This window comes from Dama dama, chromosome 6 (genome assembly GCF_033118175.1).
Source record: "Dama dama isolate Ldn47 chromosome 6, ASM3311817v1, whole genome shotgun sequence".
NCBI lineage: Eukaryota > Metazoa > Chordata > Mammalia > Artiodactyla > Cervidae > Dama > Dama dama.
In genome coordinates, this window is record NC_083686.1 from 44,147,578 (window position 1) to 44,168,581 (window position 21,004).

The window sequence follows — 21,004 nt, forward strand, 5'->3', positions numbered from 1 at the left end:
TCCCTGCTATAAATATTAGATAATATTGAAATTTTAGATTACAGTACATTAGACGCTGATACATACACACACATCCACTATGTGTTGTAGAAAACAGTTAATCACTCAGCACCTGGTAAATATCAGGTAGTCAAGCCTGTTTTAGGAATAAGTGTTTGCATGAAAAAAATATTTAAAATATGTGATAGTGAGGACTATTATAAAGACTAATATGAAAGTAACTTATCCCAGGGGTCATTAAATCATATTATTGGAAATGTTGACAGTCCTGTGATAATGTAATAAAAAAAAGTTCCATTTACTGAGTGTTACTCTATATGAAGAGTACATCTTGAGAAATGCTGGGCTGGATGAAGAACAAGCTGGAATCAAGATTGCCCGGAGAAATATCAATAACCTCAGATATGCAGATGATACCACCCTTATGGCAGAAAGTGAAGAGGAACTAAACAGCTTCTTGATGAAAGTGAAAAAGGAGAGTGAAAAAGTTGGCTTAAAGCTCAACATTCAGAAAACTAAGATCATGGCATCTGGTCCCATCACTTCATGGCAAATAGATGGGGAAACAGTGAAAACAGTAGCTGACTTTATTTTTCTGGGCTCCAAAATCACTGCAGATGGTGATTGCAGCCATGAAATTAAAAGATGCTTCCTCCTTGGAAAGAAAGTTATGACCAACCTAGATAGCATATTAAAAAGTGGAGACATTACTTTGTCAACAAAGTTCTGACTTGTCAAGGCTATGGTTTTTCCAGTAGTCACATATGGATGTGAGAGTTGGACTATAAAGAAAGCTGAGTGCCAAAGAATTGATGCTTTTGATCTGTGGTGCTGGAGACGACTCTTGAGAGTCCCTTGGACTGCAAGGAGATCCAACCAGTCCATCCTAGAGGAGATCTGTCCTGAGTGTTCACTGGAAGAACTGAAGGGGATGACAGAGGATGAGATGGTTGGATGGCATCACTGACTCAATGGACGTGAGTGAGTAAACTCTGGAAGTTGGTGATGGACAGGGAGGCCTGGCGTGCTGTAGTCTATGGGGTCGCAAAGAGTCAGATACTACTGAGTGACTGAACTGAACTGAATTCTATACCAGATATCTTGAGACATATAAATATACTTCCTTTGTGGCTCAGACAGTAAAGAATCCATCTGCAATGCAGGAGACCTGGGTTTGATCCCTGTGTTGGGAAGATCCCCTGGAGAAGGCAACCCCTTATAGTTACTATTCTTGCCTGGAGAATCCGATGGACAGAGGAGCCTGGCAGGCTACAGGCTGTGGAGTCCCAGAGTCAGACATGAAAGACTGACTAGCGCTTTTACTTTCTTTCATAAACATGCTATGTTACCTTGTTTAAATTAGTATCTTCCTGAAATCTTTTTAATATTTCAGTAATGATAAGGGCTATGCCTTTTTACTCAACTGAATGACTCATGTACTCACTGACGTCAACAGTATTTTGAGTATTTGATTTAGAATGTGGTTCCAACATTAAATAATTCTACCACATTTCACAATGAGTACTTTTAGAAAATATTTTCCAGTAAGTATTTTAGTAGAAAAACAGTAAAATTTTTCCACTAACTGTTTGCCCTGATCTGAAAAATATTTCTGGCATTCACAGTTACATATTTTGACAGTCACATGAATCTAATATGAACAAAGCAAACTCCCAGATATTAAAAGAAGATACCATGGAAAGAAATAAAATAACTGTTTTAGAGGAAAATTTTATATACTCTATGATGTAATTCAAATGCATAAAATGCAAATATTTTTAGAAAAATTATAATTTTTATAAGCATATTTTTTAAAGCCTGCTTATTGCTATTGGAAAAGATGCTTAAAAATGTTACAAAATGTATTGAATATTTTAAGTCTGACATTTTTATGATGATGAGGTGGGTCAAAGCAGACATTTAGGTTTCTGAGGAATGCTGTCCTGAGTAGCAAAATTAGTTTAACCAACATTTTTAAGTTGATAAAAAATAATATCTCTTGTTTGTCCATCCTAAATGCATAGTGTTCATGTGTGAATCACATTTTATTCCATTTAATTAAATAAAATTATTTATGCAAAATACCAAGATCATTGCCTGGCACGAAGAAAATTGTTAAGTACATTAGTTATAACCCCTTATCTCATAATTAAATTAAACAAAGATGTCAGTTGTATACTGTTGTGGCCAGCTATGGTAGATTGTCTAATTAAGAAAATATGACTTTTTGTTTAATTTATTTAAGATATAAATGTAATTCAGAATTTAAAATAAAAAGCTGTAAAGAGTAGCATTCAATCCAATAAATATTGATTTAAGTTCCAAGCTATAATAGGAATTTTTTAAAAAAGATGACATTGTCTCTACCCTTGAGGAGTTTATAGCTTTGGTGCTATAATTTGAGGATAAAACCATATGCAAATAGGTGCTCAGTTGTCTTCTATAAATGTTTGGTAGGTAGCCATTTAAGGAAGAGTAGTAATATGTCCTGGAGTGGTCAGAAAGAGTGTAAAATGAATCTTAATGAATAGAAACAGCTTTTGGGAGAGAAAAATGCTTTCTCATTCGTAAGTAGAGCAGGTAGTTTTTAAAAACTGTTTTGTAATTTACTATACAGCTTGTGGAACTTCCTGATGCCCTGTTAGGTTTGAGGTTATAGGACCATCCATTAATGGGTACTTTGCTTAGATTATGTTCAAAATTTCCTAGAGAAATTCACAGGACTCAGACTAGCCACTGAATGTGTGTGCAGCTCAGAGTTTGCTACGTAATTCAGAGTTTTGCTTTTGTTGTGATTGTTGTTGGACCTTTTCAGCCAGGAGCAGGGGTTTGGAGGTTCCTTCCCTGATTGCTACTGAGGGATACTGGGAAGATGTGATTAACAACAAAATCTCTCAACCTGGAGAACTTTTCCACAGAGGTCATAAAGAAAACGGTTTTTAAATGATTAAGAATTAAACCAGAATGTGATGTGCATTTCTGAGAATCACGAAAAAATTGTAAAGACAGAAAGAAATCCTCACTCTTCTGTCGCAAGCAGTTACAACCAACCTCGTGCATGTTTTCAAGATAAACAATGACTTGTGAAGTACGAGGTCTTGATGGCACCTTTAATCACACACAAGGGTTCAAGTGTTAGTCACTCAGTCGTGTCCAACTCTTAGTGACCCATGGACTGTAGCCTGCCAGGCTCCTCTGTCCATGGAATTCTTCAGGCAAGAATACTGGAGTGGGTTGCCATTCCCTTCTCCAGGGGAACTTCTGAGCCAGGGATTGAACCCAGGTCTCCTGCATTTCGGGCAGATTCTTAACCCTCTGAGCCACCGGGGAAGCCCAGTTTGTGTTAAATTTACCCTCCTGTGTTGACTAATTGGCTTTATCCAGAAAAAAAGAAAAACAACAAAATGAATTTCTCCTGTCTTTATGACAGGAGGCAGTTTCACAGCTTGGAACAAGGTCCCTTTGAAGTTAGGGTCTTACCTTCCCGTAGACACTGGAAGATAGAAGTGCTGTCTCCATGGATGGTTACATTTTACAGAGATGACTGCCAGGTCCTTGAAAAAGACCGTTCTGGGTCTTAAAGCTGAAAAATACTGATCTAGTCTTTGAAAGGACTTATATGCATTTCAAAGAGGGGAGAAAGTACTTACACTGTAAGTTTTCTAAAGCCAATGACCTGAGAAAAAGGAAGGGCAAGCACGCAGTTTTATTTTTAATCTTGGCTTCCTAGGAGTTGCCCTCAGTCAGAGCAGCTCTTTGTCCAGTCAGCATCTGCTTGGAAGTTGTATTTATGCCACTTGTTGCCTGTGAGGCTCTGCCCTGAGTTGACGGATCCTTGTGCAGCTTGGAGAATGCTTCCCACTTTGCCCAATGATTGCTTCTGAGTGGGGGCTGCTCAACCTTCGTGACCACTTGAGCTGACTCTGATCCTGGGACACCTCTTCTTGGCTATCTCTTTTCCTTTTTCTCTCTGTTTAAACTTCTAGCTCCTCTGCTGTTTGGCTAACTCAAGGAGCTACTAGCCACCTCTTCATTGTTCTCCATCCAGATTGGTATTGTTTTTCAACAATGCCCTTAGGCATGGAGTTCTTTATTCTCAGTTCCAAATAAAGTCAGCACTGCAAAGCCCTTCGTCACCTAGCCTCCCTGTCCTCTTGGGAAGAACCTCCTGACCACTCTACCACATTAGGATACGAGGACCCACTTTTCCTGGAGCGACACCCCTGCTCTATGAGTTTACACTGCAGTGGATGTGGGGAGGACTTGGCAATCCCTGGTCTCCTCAGCTTGCCCCTCCAAGTGGGAAACTTTTACCCCATGAGTGGGCTGGGGTGAAAGTCACTGGAGCCCCAGGATATTTGGCCTTCTGCATCTGGGATAGAGCTGCTGCCCTATGAGTGGGAGATTGAGTAGAGGATGAAAGATCTAGTAGCTTCCTAGAATGGATGACAAATGTGAGCAGCCTTTCCCTTCTGGGATGAAGCTGCAGCCCCAGCCTGTAGCTGAGGGGAGATGGAGCTCCCGTTTTGTTGAACGCATGAATAGAGCTTCTTTAATGAGGAGTTGGAGAGATATTCGAGTGGGTTGTGGTTCAACTACTACTATTTTCATTGATATTTAGTAGGTTTTCTTGAATGAATATTTCTCTATTTGCTGTATGCCCCTTGGGCAATTTCCAGAGTTTAGATAAATAAAAATTAGTTTCTTACCAGTTAAATTATTTTGCGGGAGAGTTAGCTGAGCTCCTTACTCCATTCTAGAAGTCCTCCTTCTCACCTTCGTTTTGAAATATGTTTTCACTAGTTATAGCATTCTTGAAATCTGGGTTGACTTTGTTTCTAAAGCATTTTGAAGAGGTAGTTTTGTTGCATTTTGACTTGCATAGTTTCTAACAGCATACTACCATTCATTATCTTTGTTCTCTGCAGGGTTTTTTCTTTATCTTTGTTTTTCAGCAATTTGACTGTAATGTGGTGGGGTATTAAATTTTTTTCTATTTTTCCCTTTTGGGGTTCTTTGAGCCTTTTGGATTTGTGTTTGTTATCTGTTACTAATTTTGGAAAAATTCTCAGCTTATCTTTAGGTGTCTTTGTTCATCTGTTCTTTTCTTCCTTCTTCTGGTACTTAAACTACGTCTGTGTGTGTGTGTTCTCAGTTATGTCCAACTCTTTGTGACTTAACTGACTGTCACCCACCAGGCTCCTCTGTCCATGGAATTTTCTAGGCAAGAATACTGGAGTGGGTTGTTATTTCCTTCTCCAGGGGATCTTCCTGACCCAGGGATCAGCCCACATCTCTTGCATCTCCTGCATTGGCAGGTAAATTCTTTACCACTGAGCCACCTGGGAATCCCTCAACTACATGTGTATTAGATCAACTGATACTGTCACCAAGACTCTTAGATATTCTGGTTAATGTTACTATTTGCTTATTTTTTTCCTCACTCTACTTTTACTTGGTATTTCACTTTGGATGATTTTTGCTGATTTATCTTCAAGTTCATTGATTGTTTCCTCCACTATAACCAGCTGTCCAGGAAGCCCTTGGAAAGAATTCTTCAACTCCAATACCACACTATTTTTTTATTTCTAGAATTTTTATTTGACTGTTTTTTATATGTTACATCTCTTTGCTAAAATTTTCCATCTGCTATTCAAGCTATCTGCTGTTTCTACTAGATACTTTAACATGTTAATCATAAATAAAGTCTCTATTTTAGGACTTCCCTGGTGATCCAGTGGTTAAGATGTCACTTTTCCAACACAAGGGACCCAGTGATCTTTGAGTGTTTCCTTTCTTTCTGACTTAACAAGATAGCCCAGTCTCATCTTGTGTATTTCCTGATCTATACCTGGAATTAGACATTTCTTCAAGAAGATCTAGTTCTTTTAGTGGGAAATAATATTTAGAAATTGTAATCTGGCAACTGTGGATGTTTTTGACAGCAAGTTATCTTTGTTTCTATACTTTGTACAGTTTATAGAGCTAGGAAATGTGTGCTTTTCTTTAAGAGGGAAAAATAGCATAGTTTATACTGATATTTCTAGTTCAAATCTAAGATTATTTAATGTGTTTGATTTTATACTTGTATTATTTTATGTCACAGTTAAAATCTTGGTTCTTAATAACAGTAAGATACTTGTTTGCTTTATGCTGCAATGTATATGAAATACTTTCAAAATAATGATATAACTGTTACTAACAATAAGATTCTTGAATGCCGTTTTAAGATTTATTTGCAATTCTCTTAGTCATTAATATATACTAGTGAAGTACAAGTTTCCAACTCAGAATCTACTTTCTTTATAAGATCTTTGTGTTGATCCACTCTACAGTATGCTTTTTTTCACCTCTGAAATTTTATAATTTTAATCTTAAATCTCATACTCTGTACCTGACTCAGAAGACCTTGAATTGTCTTTTACTTATTTAAATATGAAAGTTGAGTATAAGGCAGTGAGAACAGTCTTCCTGAGAGGTCTATGGAGTCAATCTGGTTTATTATTACCACAGTAAACTCTGAAGGGCGGGTGCATATCTTCTCTTATATACCAGAAAGAGTCTTCCTCGTTAAACTGAGTGTAATTTAAATTCTTTTGAGAATTTGTCTCAGAATGACACACACTGAATAGGTAGACCATCTCCCAGGATCTGGAAATAGGAAGGACCCCTCAGGACTTGATGCTGGATGACAGGTGGGACTAGGGTCAGAAAAATACAGAGCAAGATATTTGAGGATAACAGGCTTCCCAGGGGGCTCAGTGGTAAAGAATCTACCTGCCAATGTAGGAGACAGAGGAGATGTGGGTTTGATCCCTGGGTTAGAAAGATCTCCTGGAGTAGGAAATAGCAACCCACTCCAGTATGGAAAATCCCATGGACAGAGGAGCCTGGTGGGCTACAGTCCATAGGGTGGCAAGGAGTCAGACATAACTGAGTGATGAGCACGCATGCACTCCAGTCCACTGAAGCTGGATAGTATGTGAATTAGAGAATCTTGTGTTTAGAAACCTCTCCTTTGAAAATCATTTTCCACTTCCACATTTAGTAAATGTCTCCTTTAAAAATGTTTGTTCATCTCAGACAAGGACAGGAGTGTTTTGAGAAATACCATACTTCAGGGACTTGGACAAGAGGAAAGTGATAGAAATCAAAGCAAGAAAACCCCAGGAGGGAACCACATTCAGGAAATCAGAATGAGAGATGGGGCATAGTCACCTCCCAAGCCTTCAAGAGCTGCGCTGGGCTGTTTTCTGTTTGGGTGAGTGGCTATTACCTCCCATGTTCCCTCCCCACTGAAGCAGTATTAGAGGGAGAACAAAGGGACCTTGAGCTATAAACTGGAAGACCCAAACCCTGGTCCTTGTTGCATATGCAGTATCAGAATAATCCCTAAAGCTCAGTGCGATCTGACAGCTGTCTCCCTTTGCTCTTATCATCCCCCAATCTCTTGGCTCATTCACCGTGCTCAGTGGCAACTTGTTCCTACCTCACAACTAACCACTACACCGTTTGCCCTGATCAAATTCCCAGGCACCTTCCTTTCATTGCTCAGGTTTACAAGCACTGTTTTAGAGAGGCTTTCCCATCAACATGCTGCTGCTGCTAAGTCACTTCAGTCCTGTCCGACTCTGCAACCCCATAGACGGCAGCCCACCAGGCTCCCCCGTCCCTGGTTTCTCCAGGCAAGAACACTGGAGTGGGTTGCCATTTCCTTCTCCAATGCATGAAAGTGAAAAGTGAAAGTGAAGTCGCTCAGTCATGTCTGACCCTTAGCAACCCCACGGACTGCAGCCCACCGAGCTCCTCCATCCATTGGATTTTCCAGGCAAGAGTACTGGAGCGGGGTGCCATTGCCTTCTCCGCCCATCAACGTGACCTCTTCCCAACCTTCTCTCTCACATGTGTTTATCAAACTTTTCAGAGCTCTTATAACTTTCTGAAATTATCTTGTGTATCTGTTGGCTCTCATGCTCATTGTCTTCCTCAGTCTGGGTTATCAGCTCCACAAGGCACTTGATAGGCACTTGATAAATATTTGTTGAATGAATTGAATAAATGATAGGAAAGTGAGAGAGAAAGTGATAGGAAGTGAGAGAGAAAAGTATGTGTATGGATGTGTGTGTGAGGGCATGCATTTGTTTACGCTTTGGTTTAAGGGTATGAGGTGGCTGACCTTGAGACTAGGAATGAATTTCTCACTTTACTGGTACTTACACCATTTTCACTGTGATCTTATTCAGTTGCAGTAAAGGGCATAGATTTTACCTTCTTGTCCTCTCTGACACTGACTATTTAAAATGACTCCTCCTCTTCTTCCCATGTCACACTCTCATTAATCTATCACTAATATTGCTAGTTATTTGTCAAATCACCACTAACTGTTTCTGTTGTTTTTTGTTTTGCTCTGATAGATACACTGTAAAAATCTAGAACCAACTAAAGCAAGTTTTATATTTTATTGGCAAAATGATCAATGAGTTTTCTTTAAATGTGACAGTGCTTGTCAGTGCTTTGTTGATTTACCAGGTTTATTTCCATAAGATGTAAAATTTCAGTAAATTTGCATCTCTGTCATTATTCATGACCAGTGGAGACATGTAAAAAGAGAGGTCAGATTAAAAAATTTAAATGACAAAATTATAAGGCAGACTGCCAGATCCCAAATGGCTTGCTGTCTCCTTGTCAGAATTTATTTTGCCATTCAAGCAATAGAAAAATTCATCTAACTGGTTTGTTCCTTACATATAATTGTAGTATGGAAGGATAGCAATCCATCATTATAGTAGGAATTAAAAGGAGCAAGACTATCATTGGAAATAGAGTCCAGCGAAACCCCACTAAAGTGGTTTTCAGAAGTTGCTTATATTTTTTATTTATTATTCCTAGCAGTTTCTTCATCTGTGAATTTGGGAGGTTAGACCCCCTAAGCATCCACTTCTACCTCTGAAATTCATTAGCAGGTCTGTCTTCTTTCCTCAGTCTCCATTGGTTACCCTTCAGAGGGCACCAGTAGGCATCCCCAAGCTAATTAAATTTTCTAAAATGGTCTGTTGTGAATTTGGGGTGAACAGAGAAAAAATTTCCACTTGAAGAGGTGATGGGGAACACGTCTGCTGCTGGGCATCTCTTCAAGTTCATGTCATAGTCACAGCCTTCTTGGATCTCCAGTCTGACCTGTGGCTCATGGTCAGCTTGGGGGAGATCCTGTTCAAAGGACAAACATCGCAAGGTACAAAGTTTCCTTTTGTTGTTAAAAAACAAAAAGGACACGACTGACTGACTAAACAACAGACTGAGCAACTGTTGTTTAAAAGAATCTCCCAGTTAGAATCAACTGTTTATTAGCCGTATCTGGACATTCAAGCTTCACGCGGTTGTTTTTACTTAATCATTTGCAGTGTAGTTTATCTCAAAGTATGTTCTGTGAACCTCAAGCATCAGAATCTCCCCCACCCCCACGCCTTCCAATGTGTGGTTAAAATACATATTCCTTGGCCTCACCCCAGACCTGCTCGATCAGAATCTGGTGGAAGCAGGTAGTGCTCAGCGATCTGCAGGTTTCACAAATTCTCCAGGTGATTCTTAGTGATTCACAGTCAGGTTTGAAAACCATTATGTTAATGAGTTGGAAGTAACTCTATTCTATCCTGCTAAAAGTATAGCAGCTGGGCAGACCTACACAGACTTACTACGCAAATCCTGCATCATGATAGCTCATCAAATAAAATGAGCTTGACCTATATAACAGGTTGGTTTGCCTTGTAATATATGTAATCTGTACAGCAACTTCAGTGAATATTGTCCTCCTAATTTCTGTTCTTGATTTTATTTTTGAGTGGTTGTAAAAGCACAAAGAACTTGTGGTATTTCTGCTTATTTTAAACTACTATTTGATTTAAAGTAATGGATAAACTCATTTGATTTGATTCCCTTCTCTTTTTTTAAGTTTATTTTTTAATTGAAGGATAATTGCTTTATAGAATTTTGTTGTTTTCTGTCAAACCTCAACATCAATCAGCCATAGGTATACATATATCCCTCCCTTTTAAACTTCCCTCCCACCTCCCTCCCCATCCCACCCCTCTAGGTTGATACAGACCCCTGTTTGAGTTTCCTGAGCCATACAGCAAATTCCCGTTGGCTCTCTATTTTACACATGGTGATGTGAGTTTCCATGTTACTCCTTCCATACCGCTCACCCTCTCCTCCCCTCTCCCCATGTCCTTAAGTCTGTTCTCTATGTCTGTTTCTCCATTGCTGCCCTATAAATACATTTTTCAGTACCATTTTTCTAGATTCTGTATATATGCATTAGCATACAATATTTATCTTTCTCTTTCTGACTCACCTCACTCTGTGTAATAGGTTCTAGGTTCATCCATCTCATCAGAACTAACTCAAATGTGTTCCTTTTTATGGCTGTGTAATATTCTATTGTGTATATGTACCATACCTTCTTTATCCATTCATCTGTCGATGGACATCTAAGTTGCTTCCATATTTTAGTTATTTAAATTGTGCTGCAATGAACAATGGATCCATGTGTCTTTTTCAATTTTGGTCTCCTCAGGGTATATGCCTAGGAGTGTGATTGCTGGGTCATATGGTGGTTTTATTCCTAGTTTTTTTAAGGAATCTCCATACTGTCTTCCATAGTGGCTGTATCAATTTACATTCCCATCAACAGTGCGAGAGTACTCCCTTTTCTCCACACCCTCTCCAGCATTTATTGTTTGTAGACTTTTTGATGATAGCCATTCTGATCGGTGTGAGGTGATATCTCATTGTGGTTTTGATTTGCATTTCTCTAATAATGAGTGATGTTAAGCATCTTTCATGTGTTTGTTAGCCATCTGTATGTCTTCTTTGGAGAAATGTCCATTTAGGTCTTTTCCCCATTTTTTGATTGGGTTGTTTGTTTTCCTGGCATTGAGTTGCATGAGCTGCTTGTATATTTTTGAGATTAATCCTTTGTCAGTTGTTTCATTTGCTATTATTTTTCCCATTCTGAGGGTTGTCTTTTCACCTTGCATATAGTTTCCTTTGCTGGGGAAAAGCTTTTAAGTTTAATCAACTCTCACTTGTTTACTTTTGTTTTTATTTCCATTACTCTAGGAGGTGGGTCATAGAGGATCTTGCTTTGATTTATGTCATCGAGTGTTCTGCCTATGTTTTCCTCTAAGAGTTTTATAGTTTCTTGTCTTACATTTAGGTCTTTCATCCATTTTGAGCTTATCTTTGTGTATGGTGTTAGGAAGTGTTCTAATTTCATTCTTTTACATGTAGCTGTCCAGTTTTCCCAGCACCATTTATTTCAATAAATGTCTTTGCCCCACTGTGTATTCTTGCCTCCTTTGTAAAAAATAAGGTACTCATAGGTGCATGGGTTTATTTCTGGGCTTTCTATCTTGTTCTGTTGGTCTATATTTCTGTTTTTGTGTTAGTACCATACTGTCTTGATGACTGTAGCTTTGTAGTATAGTCTGAAATCAGGAAGGTTTTTTTCCTCTATCTCCATTCTTCTTTCTCAAGACTGCTTTGGCTTGTCAGGGTCTTTTGTGTTTCCATACAAATTGTGAAATTTTTTGTTGTAGTCCTTTGAAAAATGCCATTGGTAATTTGATAGGGGTTGCATTGAATCTGTAAATTGCATTTGGTAGTATAGTCATTTTCACAATATTGATTCTTCCTACCCAGAACATGGAATATCTCTCCATCTGTTTATGTCAGCTTTGATTTCTTTCATTAGTGTCTTATAATTTTCTGTGTACTATTCTTTTGACTCCTTAGGTAAATTTATTCCTAGATATTTAATTCTTTTTGTTGCAATGGTGAATGGGATTGATTCCTTAATTTTTCTTTCTGATATTTCATTGTTAGTATATAGAAATGCAAGTGATTTCTGTGTATTGATTTTGTATCCTGCAACCTTGATAAATTCACTGATTAGCTCTAGTAATTTTCTGATACTATCTTTAGGCCTTTCTATGTCCAGTATCATGTCGTCTGCAAACAGTGAGAGCTTTACTTCTTCTTTTCCAATCTAGATTCCTTTTATTTCTTTTTCTTCTCTGATTGCTGTAGCTAGGACTTCCAGAACTATGTTGAATAATGGTGCAAAAGTGGACACCCTTGTCTTGTTCCTGATCTTAGGGGGAATGCTTTCAGTTTTTCACTCTTGAGAATCATGTTTGCTGTAGGCTTATCATATATGGCCTTTACTATGTTGAGGTAGGTTCCTTCTATGCCCACTTTTTTGAAGAGTTTTAATCATAAATCAGTGCTGAATTTTGTCAAAGGCTTTTTCTGCACCTATTGAGATTATCATATGGTTTTTATCTTTCAGTTTGTTAATATAGTGTATCACATTGATTGATTTGTGTATATTGAAGAATCCTTGCATAAACCCAACTTGATCAAGGTGTATGAGCTTTTTGATGTGTTGCTGAATTCTGTTTGCTAAAATTTTGTTGAGGATTTTTGCATGTATGTTCATCAATGATATTGACCTGTAGTTTTTTTGTGTGTTGTCTTTGTCTGGTTTTGGTATCAGGGTGATGGTGGCCTCGTATGAGTTTCTAAGTGTTCCTTCCTCTGCAATTTTTTGAGTCTTAGAAGGATAGGCATTAGCTCTTCTCTAAATGTTTGATAGAACTCTCCTGTGAAACCATCCAGTCCTGGGCTTTTGTTTTTGGGAGATTTTTGATCACAGCTTCAATTTCAGTGCTTGTAATTGGGTTGTTCATAATTTCTATTTCTTCCTGGATAACCTGTACAGATCTGAAGAAATCTTCCAGGTTATCCATTTTATTGCCATATGGTTTTTCATAATAGTCTTTTATAATCCTTTGTATTTCTACATTGTCTGTTGTAACCTCTCCTTTTTCACTTCTAATTTTGTTGATTCTTCTCTCTTTTTTCTTGTTGAGTCTAGCTAAAGGTGTGTCAATTTTGTTTATCTTCTCAAAGAATCAGCTTTTAGTTTTACTAATCTTTACTATTGTTTCTTTCATTTCTTTTTCATTTATTTCTGCTCAGATATTTATGATTTCTTTCCTTCTACTAATTTTGGGGTTTTTTTGTTCTTCTTTTTCCAGTTGTTTTAGGTGAAAAGTTAGGTTGTCTATTTGATGTTTTTCTTGTTTCATGAGGTAGGATTGTTATTGCTATAAACTTCCCTCTTAGAACTGCTTTTGCTGCATCCCATAGGTTTTGAGTTGTCATGTTTTCATTGTCATTTGTTTCTAGACATTTTTTGATTTCCCTTTTGATTTCTTCAATAACCTGTTTGTTATTTAGAAATGTATTGTTTAATCTTCATGTGTTTGTGTTTTTTACAGTTTTTTCTTGTAATTGATATCTAGTCTCATAGCATTGTGGTCAGAGAAGATGCTTGATATGATTTCAATTTTCTTAAATTTACTGAGGTTTGATTTGTGACCCAAGATGTGGTCTATCCTGGAGAATGTTCCATGTGCACTTAAGAAGAAGGTGTTTTCTTCTGCATATGGATGGAATGTCCTAAAAATATCAATGAGATCCATCTCATGTATTATTTAAGACTTGTGTTTCCTTATTAATTTTCTGTTTTGATGATCTGTCCATTGGTGTGAGTGGGGTGTTAAAGTCTCCTACTATTATTGTGTTACTGCTAATTTCTCCTTTTATGTCTGTTAGTGTTTGTCTTATGTATTGAGGTGCTCCTGTGTTGGGTTCACAGATATTTACAGTTGTTATGTCTTCCTCCTGGATTGATCCCTTGATCATTATGTAGTGTCCTTGCTTATCTCTTGTGATCTTCTTTATTTTAAGGTCTATTTTGTCTGATATGAGATTGCTATTCCAGCTTTCTTTTGCTTCCCATTTGCATGGAATATATTTTTCCATCCTCTCACTTTTAGTCTATATGTGTCTTTACGTCTGAAGTGTGTTTCTTATAGACAGCATATATATGGGTCTTGTTTTTGTATACATTTACCCAGTCTGTGTCTTTTGGTTGAAGCATATAATCCATTTACATTTAAAGTAACTATTGATATCTATGTTCCTATTGCCATTTTTTTAATTGTTTGGGGTTGATTTTGTAGATCTTCTTTCTTCTATTGTATTTCTGGACTATATAAGTCCCTTTAATGTTTGTTGTAAACCTGGTTTGGTGGTACTGAATTCTCTTAACTTTTGCTTGTCAGAAAAGCTTTTTATTTCTCCATCAATTCTGAATGAGATCCTTGCCAGGTACAGTAATGTTGGTTGTAGATTTTCCCTTTTCAGTACTTTACTTTAAGTATATCCTGCCATTCCCTTCTGGCCTGCAGAGCTTCTTCTGAAAGATCAGATGTTAAGCATTTGGGGTTTCCCTGTGTGTTACTTGTTGCTTTTTCCTAGCTGCTTTTAATATTCTCTCTTTGTGTTTAGTCTTTGTTAGTTTGATTAGCGTGAGTCTTGGCATGTTTCTCCTTGGGTTTATCCTGTATGGGACTCTTTGTGCCTCTTGGACTTGACTGACTATTTCCTTTTCCATGTTGGGGAAATTTTCAACTATAATCTCTTCAAAAATTATCTCATACTCTTTCTTTTTCTCTTCTTCTTCCAGGACCCCTATAATTTAAATGTTGGTGTGTTTGATATTGTCCCAGAGGTCTCTGAGACTATCCTCAATTCTTTTCATTCTTTTTACTTTATTCTGCTCTTCAGAAGTTATTGCCACCATTTTATTTTCCAGCTCACTGATTCATTCTGCTTCAGATATTCTCCTACTGATTCCTTCTAGAGTATTTTTAATTTCAGTAATTGTGTTGTTCGTCTCTGTGTGTTTATTCTTTAATTCTTCTAGGTCTTTGTTAATTGATCTTGCATTTTCTCCATTTTGTTTTCAAGGTTTTTGATCATCTTTACTATCATTCTGAATTCTTTTTCAGGTAGTTTGCCTATTTCCTCTTCATTTATTTGGACTTCTGTGTTTCTAGTTTGTTCCTTCATGTGCATAGTATTTCTCTACCTTTTCATTATCTTTTTTAAACTTATTGTGTTTGAGGTCTCCTTTTTCCCAGGCTTCAAGGTTGAATTCTTTCTTCCTTTTGGTTTCTGCCCTCTGAAGTTTTGTGCAGTGGTTTGTGTAACCTTTGTATAGGTTGAGATTTGTGCTGAGTTTTTGTTTGTTTGTTTGTTTTTCCTCTGATGGGCAAGGCTGAGTGAGTTGGTAATCCTGTCTGCTGATGACTGGGTTTGTATTTTTGTTTTGTTTGTTGTTTAGATGAGGTGTCCTACGCGGGGTGCTACCAGTGGTTGGGTGATGCAGGGTCTTGTATTCAAGTGGTTTCCTTTGTGTGAGTTCTCACTATTTGATACTCCCTAGCGTCTGGAGAATCCTATGGATGGAGGAGCCTGGCGGGCTGCAATCCATGGTGTCACAAAGAGTCGAACACGACTGAGCGACTTCACTTTCACTTTCAGGGTTATATATGCCAAAGCCTTCGACTGTGTGGATCACAATAAACTGTGGAAAATTCTGAAAGAGATGGGAATACCAGACCACCTGACCTGCCTCTTCAGAAACCTGTATGCAGGTCAGGAAGCAACAGTTAGAACTGGCCATGGAACAACAGACTCGTTTCAAATAGGAAAAGCAGTACGTCAAGGCTGTATATTGTCACCCTGCTTATTTAACTTATATGCAGAGTACATCATGAGAAACGCTGGGCTGGAAGAAGCACAAGCTGAAATCAAGATTGCCGGGAGAAATATCAATAACCTCAGATATGCAGATGACACCACCCTTATGGCAGAGAGTGAAGAGGAACTAAAAAGCCTCTTGATGAAAGTGAAGGAGGAGAGTGAAAAAATTGGCTTAAAGCTTAACATTCAGAAAACTAAGATCATGGCATCTGGTCCCATCACCTCATGGGAATTAGACAGGGAGACAGTGGAAACAGTGTCAGACTTCATTTTTTGAGGCTCCAAAATCATTGCAGATGGTGACTGCAGCCATGAAATTAAAAGACGCTTATTCCTTGGAAGGCAAGTTATGACCAACCTGGATAGCATATTAAAAAGCAGAGACATTACTTTGCCAACAAAGGTCCATCTGGTCAAGGCTATGGTTTTTCCAGTGGTCATGTATGGATGTGAGAGTTGGACTGTGAAGAAAGCTGAGTGCCGAAAAATTGATGCTTTTGAACTGTGGTGTTGGAGAAGACTCTTGGGAGTCCCTTGGACTGCAAGGAGATCCAACCAGTCCATCCCAAAGGAGGTAAGTCCTCGGTGTTCATTGGAAGGACTGATGCTGAAGCTGAAACTCCAATACTTTGGCCACCTCATGTGAAGAGTTGACTCATTGGAAAAGACCCTGATGCTGGGAGGGATTGGGGGCAGGAGGAGAAGGGGACGACAGAGGATGAGATGGCTGGATGGCATCACCGACTCGATGGGCATGAGTTTGAGTAGACTCTGGGAGTTGGCGATGGACAGGGAGGCCTGGCGTGCTGTGATTCATGGGGTCGCAAAGAGTCGGACACGACTGAGCGACTGAACTGAACTGAACTGAACTGAGGGTTAGTTCTCTGGTTGTCTAGGGTCTTGGAGTCAGTGCTCCCACCCCAAAGGCTCAGGGCTTCATCTCTCTCCAAAGACCAGCCTGGGTCCAATCTACCAAGAGGAATTTCACCTGAAATGAAAGGGCCTTTACTTAAGTTCCAAAAGGCAGTGCACAAGAACGCAGCAGAGATCTCTGACTCAGCAGAAACTCAGTATTGCGTGCTGTGTGGATAGACCTCCTTGGATTGCAACAAATGACTCTGATTCCCTTCTTAATGTTCTGAAAGTATATACTCTGTGCATGCATGAGTCCTCAGTCATGTCTGACTCTGCTGCCCCATGGACTATAGCCTACCAGGCTCCTCTGTCCATGGAATTCTCCAGGCAAGAATACTGGAGTGAATTGCTATTTTCTTCTCCAGGGGATCTTCCCCACCCAGGGATTGAACCTGTGTCTCCTGCATTTCAGGCAGATATTTTACCACTGAGCACCTGGGAAGTCCCTAAAGTCTATACCAGTTTAATTTAATTTAGTGTCAAGTGGAGATATAGTATACAATAATTTTTTAGACTATAAACCACTCCCTCCATGAAAAATCAAAATAAGAAAAAAACCTGCTCACACTTTAAATGTTTTAAAACTTTTTTGTATGATGACCATTGTTCTACATCCCTTTAATGAAGTTCTTAATCTCTTAAGGATCATCGATATATCAATATATTTTAAAGTCATGGCAAAATACACTTAACATAAAACTTACCATCTTAACCTGTGTGAGGGTATTGTTCAGTTGTATTAAATATGTTCACGTTGTGGTACAACCAATCTCCAGAACTTTATTATTTTGTAAAACTGAAACTCTGTACCCATTAAATAACAACTCCCCATTTCTCTGTCCACTGACCCCTGGCAACTACCATTCTACCTTCTGTTTCAATGAATTTGACTACTCTAGGAACATCATATAAGTGGAATATAGTATTTGTTCTTCTGTGACTAGCTTATTTCTCTTAGCATAATGTTCTCAAAGTTTATCCATACAGTAATGTGTGCCAAAATTTCCTTTATTTTTTAACAAAATGAATAATGTTCTGTTGGATGGATGTACCACATTTTGTTGATTCATTCATCCCTTGATGGACACAGGTACTTTCCATCTTTTGGCTACTAGGAATAATACTGCTATAAACGAGGGTGTACAAATATCTTTATGAGACCTTGCTCTCAAATTTTAGGATACATACCTAGAAGTGGAATTTCTATATCATATGGTAATTCTACTTTTAATATTCTGAAGAACTCTCATACTCTTTACTATAGCAGCTGTACCATTTCACATTCCCATCAACTTTCCCAAGGATTTCAATTTCTCCACATCCTCACTGAAACAGATCATTAATCCAAGATCATTTCAAAGATCATTAATATCTTTATTCATTCTTTTTAGGGACCTTCACCGACACTATGTTTTATTGAAATAAGAGCTCTGGAACAAAGTGAAATTTTTGTGAATCTCTTTATTATTGCAATTCATTTCCAGCTGAAAAAATATTTTGTTTCATAGGTTTATTTAAATAAATACATAGAGTTACATAGAATGCATGTTTGATCAATCTTGCATGACCTATACTATAGCAAATTGAGACATATTGAACTAACGATAAAAGCAAACATTTATATAGTGATTTATATAGTGATCTGCAGCTTACAATGGGTCTCCATATATTTTCTTATAACATTCTTATACTGATTCTCCCCTCTATAGCTGTAGTCTTTCTCAAATGCAAATCTGATCATTTCATACTAACTTAGGGGCTTTTACAGATTTCCTAGTACCCACAGAAAAAAATGAAACCTCTTCAGCATGGCCGACCATTTTCTCTAATGTCATGTCTAGCTGTTTCTTCCTTCTACCTCACATTTTAGCCAAATCAAGCTGCACTGGCTACCACACCACAGCATACCTTTGAGTATTTCTTTATGTGGTTCCCAATCCGCCTGCCAAGCAGGAGACACAGGTTCAGTCCCTGAGGATGGGGAAGACCCACTGTGTTGAGGCAGTCCTCCAGTGGGTTGGAAAAGAATTTCCAGACACAAAACATTTCAGAAGGGAGTGAGTTTATTAAAAGCAAGAAGAGAGATAATGAAGGTGCTGTGAGTGCAGTGGGCCGACCTCCTGACAGACCAGGTCAAGTCAACAGTTTTTGTGAGTTAGTAGCCAATTTTCCGGAGAAGGCAATGGCACCCCGCTCCAGTACTCTTGCTGGGAAAAATCGCATGGACAGAGGAGCCTGGTGGGCTGCAGTCCATGGGGCCGCTAAGAGTCAGACACGACTGAGCGACTTCACTTTCACTTTTCACTTTCATGCACTGGAGAAGGAAATGGCAACCCACTCCAGTGTTCTTGCCTGGAGAATCCCAGGGATGGGGGAGCCTGGTGGGCTGCCGTCTATGGGGTCGCACAGAGTCGGACGCGACTGAAGCGACTTAGCAGCAGCAGCAGTGGCGGCCAATTTTTATCAGAGAAGGTAATGGCACCCCACTCCAGTACTCTTGCCTGGAAAATCCCATGGACGGAGGAGCCTGGTAGGCTGCAGTCCATGGGGCCGCTAAGAGTCGGACACGACTGAGCGACTTCACTTTCACTTTTCACTTTCATGCACTGGAGAAGGAAATGGCAACCCACTCCGGTGTTCTTGCCTGGAGAATCCCGGGGACGGGGGAGCCTGATGGGCTGCCATCTATGGGGTCGCACAGAGTCGGACGCGACTGAAGCGACTTAGCAGCAGCAGCCACCAATTTGTATAGCCTCAAAATAAAGAAAATTTCTGCTGGAAGGTTGTCGTTAGGTGATTGGTTGGGGTGCTATAGGTGTTTACTGGAGCGAGCATCTTTGCCTACTTGGGAGTCAGGAAGCTTGTTAGTGATGATCGGGGGCTTTTGGCAATGGTTACAAAGGGGACCGATTAGCTTCAGAGGTGTCCTTGGTTCTGGGCCCCATTTTTGTGGCCTTGCCACAAGGCCTCTCACCTGTGGCCTGGGGCAGGACTCAATGCTCTGTGAAATGGAAACCCACTCCAATATTCTTACCTGGGAAATCCCAAGGACAGAGGAGCATGGTTGGCTACAGTCCATGTGGTTGCAAAGAGTCGGACATGACTTAGTGACTAAACAACAACTCCAGCTGGAACCCTCTTCCCAGGATTATACCTGGGATCTACTGGGAAAAATTAGTAATACTTCACCAGCTCGTGCATCACCTCTTTCATGACACCTGTCCTCCCTCTCCCAGGTGTCCGTGAGATGTCCTTCCAGCCACCTCTAACCAAGTAGAAGGGATCTCTCCTTTCTGCCCACTGTGGCCAGGACAGGCTTCCTTCAAGCACCCATCACATTTTACTACCTTCCTTTATATTCATCTGTCTTTCTTTCTAGACTGTGGACTCCTTGAGCAGAAAGTCTGAGTCTCATTTAACTCTAAAATGTCTCTAGAGACTTGCCTGGTGGTCCAATGCCTAAAATTCCACACTCCCAGTTCAGGGGGCATGGGTTTGATCCCTGGTTTGGGAACTAGATCCCACATGCTAAAGATCTAACCAAAGATCCCACATCCTGCAACTAAGACCCGGTGCAGCCAAATAAATAAATAAATAAATATGAAAAAATAAAATGTCTCCAATGACCGGCACCATGTAAATGCTCAATAAGTGTATATTGAATAAACAGTTGAATGGTTGGATGGGTGGAGGAGTAGGTAGGTGAGTAGATGAGTCCATGACTGGATGGAGTAGGATAGGTATTAATATTCCTACAAGATTAAAAGTCACTGAATGAGCTGCCCAAGATCACACCACATTAACTTGGGGCCTAAAATTCAAATGCAGACTTTCTAACCTAAATTTAAAATGCCAATATTAAGAGCATTGCATATAGGAGGAGAGTAGTACATTTATTTAAATTTAGAGTCTTTTTAAATACGTGGATAAAGCTAATCTGATTCTTTCAACATGTTTAATTGGATTTGTTTCCTGATGCTCCTGCTTTGTTGCATTTATGAAATATTTTATTAAAATTCAGTCAAGACTCCATATAATTTTATTAACTAAATCTTTATATGAATGTCATGCATATCCAAACAGTTACAAACATTTGCAAATTTCTCTTTCAAAGTATCTCTGGCAGTGATTTCTTTCTTCCCATTTTCCCCATGGCCATCACAGGGGTAATGAAAATACAATACACTTGGGCCCAGAGACATTGGCCTGTGCTCACTTCTTGGGATTGCCACTGCCTAGTTATATGTCCTTACCATAGTCACCTTGCCTGTGTAAGCCTGTTTTCTCCCCCACAAAAGGAGAAGAATTATATCCACGTCATAGCATTTTTGTGAGTTTTAAGTGAGATAATACATGCCCAGTGCCTGACACACATTAAGTATGCAAAATATATCAGTTCCCTCCTTACGTG

General features: G+C 39.1%; 1 long non-coding RNA gene across 1 annotated transcript in view; it reads left to right on the forward strand.

Annotated features, from left to right (window-relative positions):
• LOC133058872 (uncharacterized) overlaps positions 1–21,004 on the forward strand; it is a 100,117-nt gene that overhangs the window by 49,936 nt on the left and 29,177 nt on the right. The window contains exon 4 of the long non-coding RNA XR_009693412.1: positions 15,359–16,252. This is a non-coding gene — a long non-coding RNA (uncharacterized LOC133058872). The remainder of the gene's footprint in view (positions 1–15,358; positions 16,253–21,004) is intronic.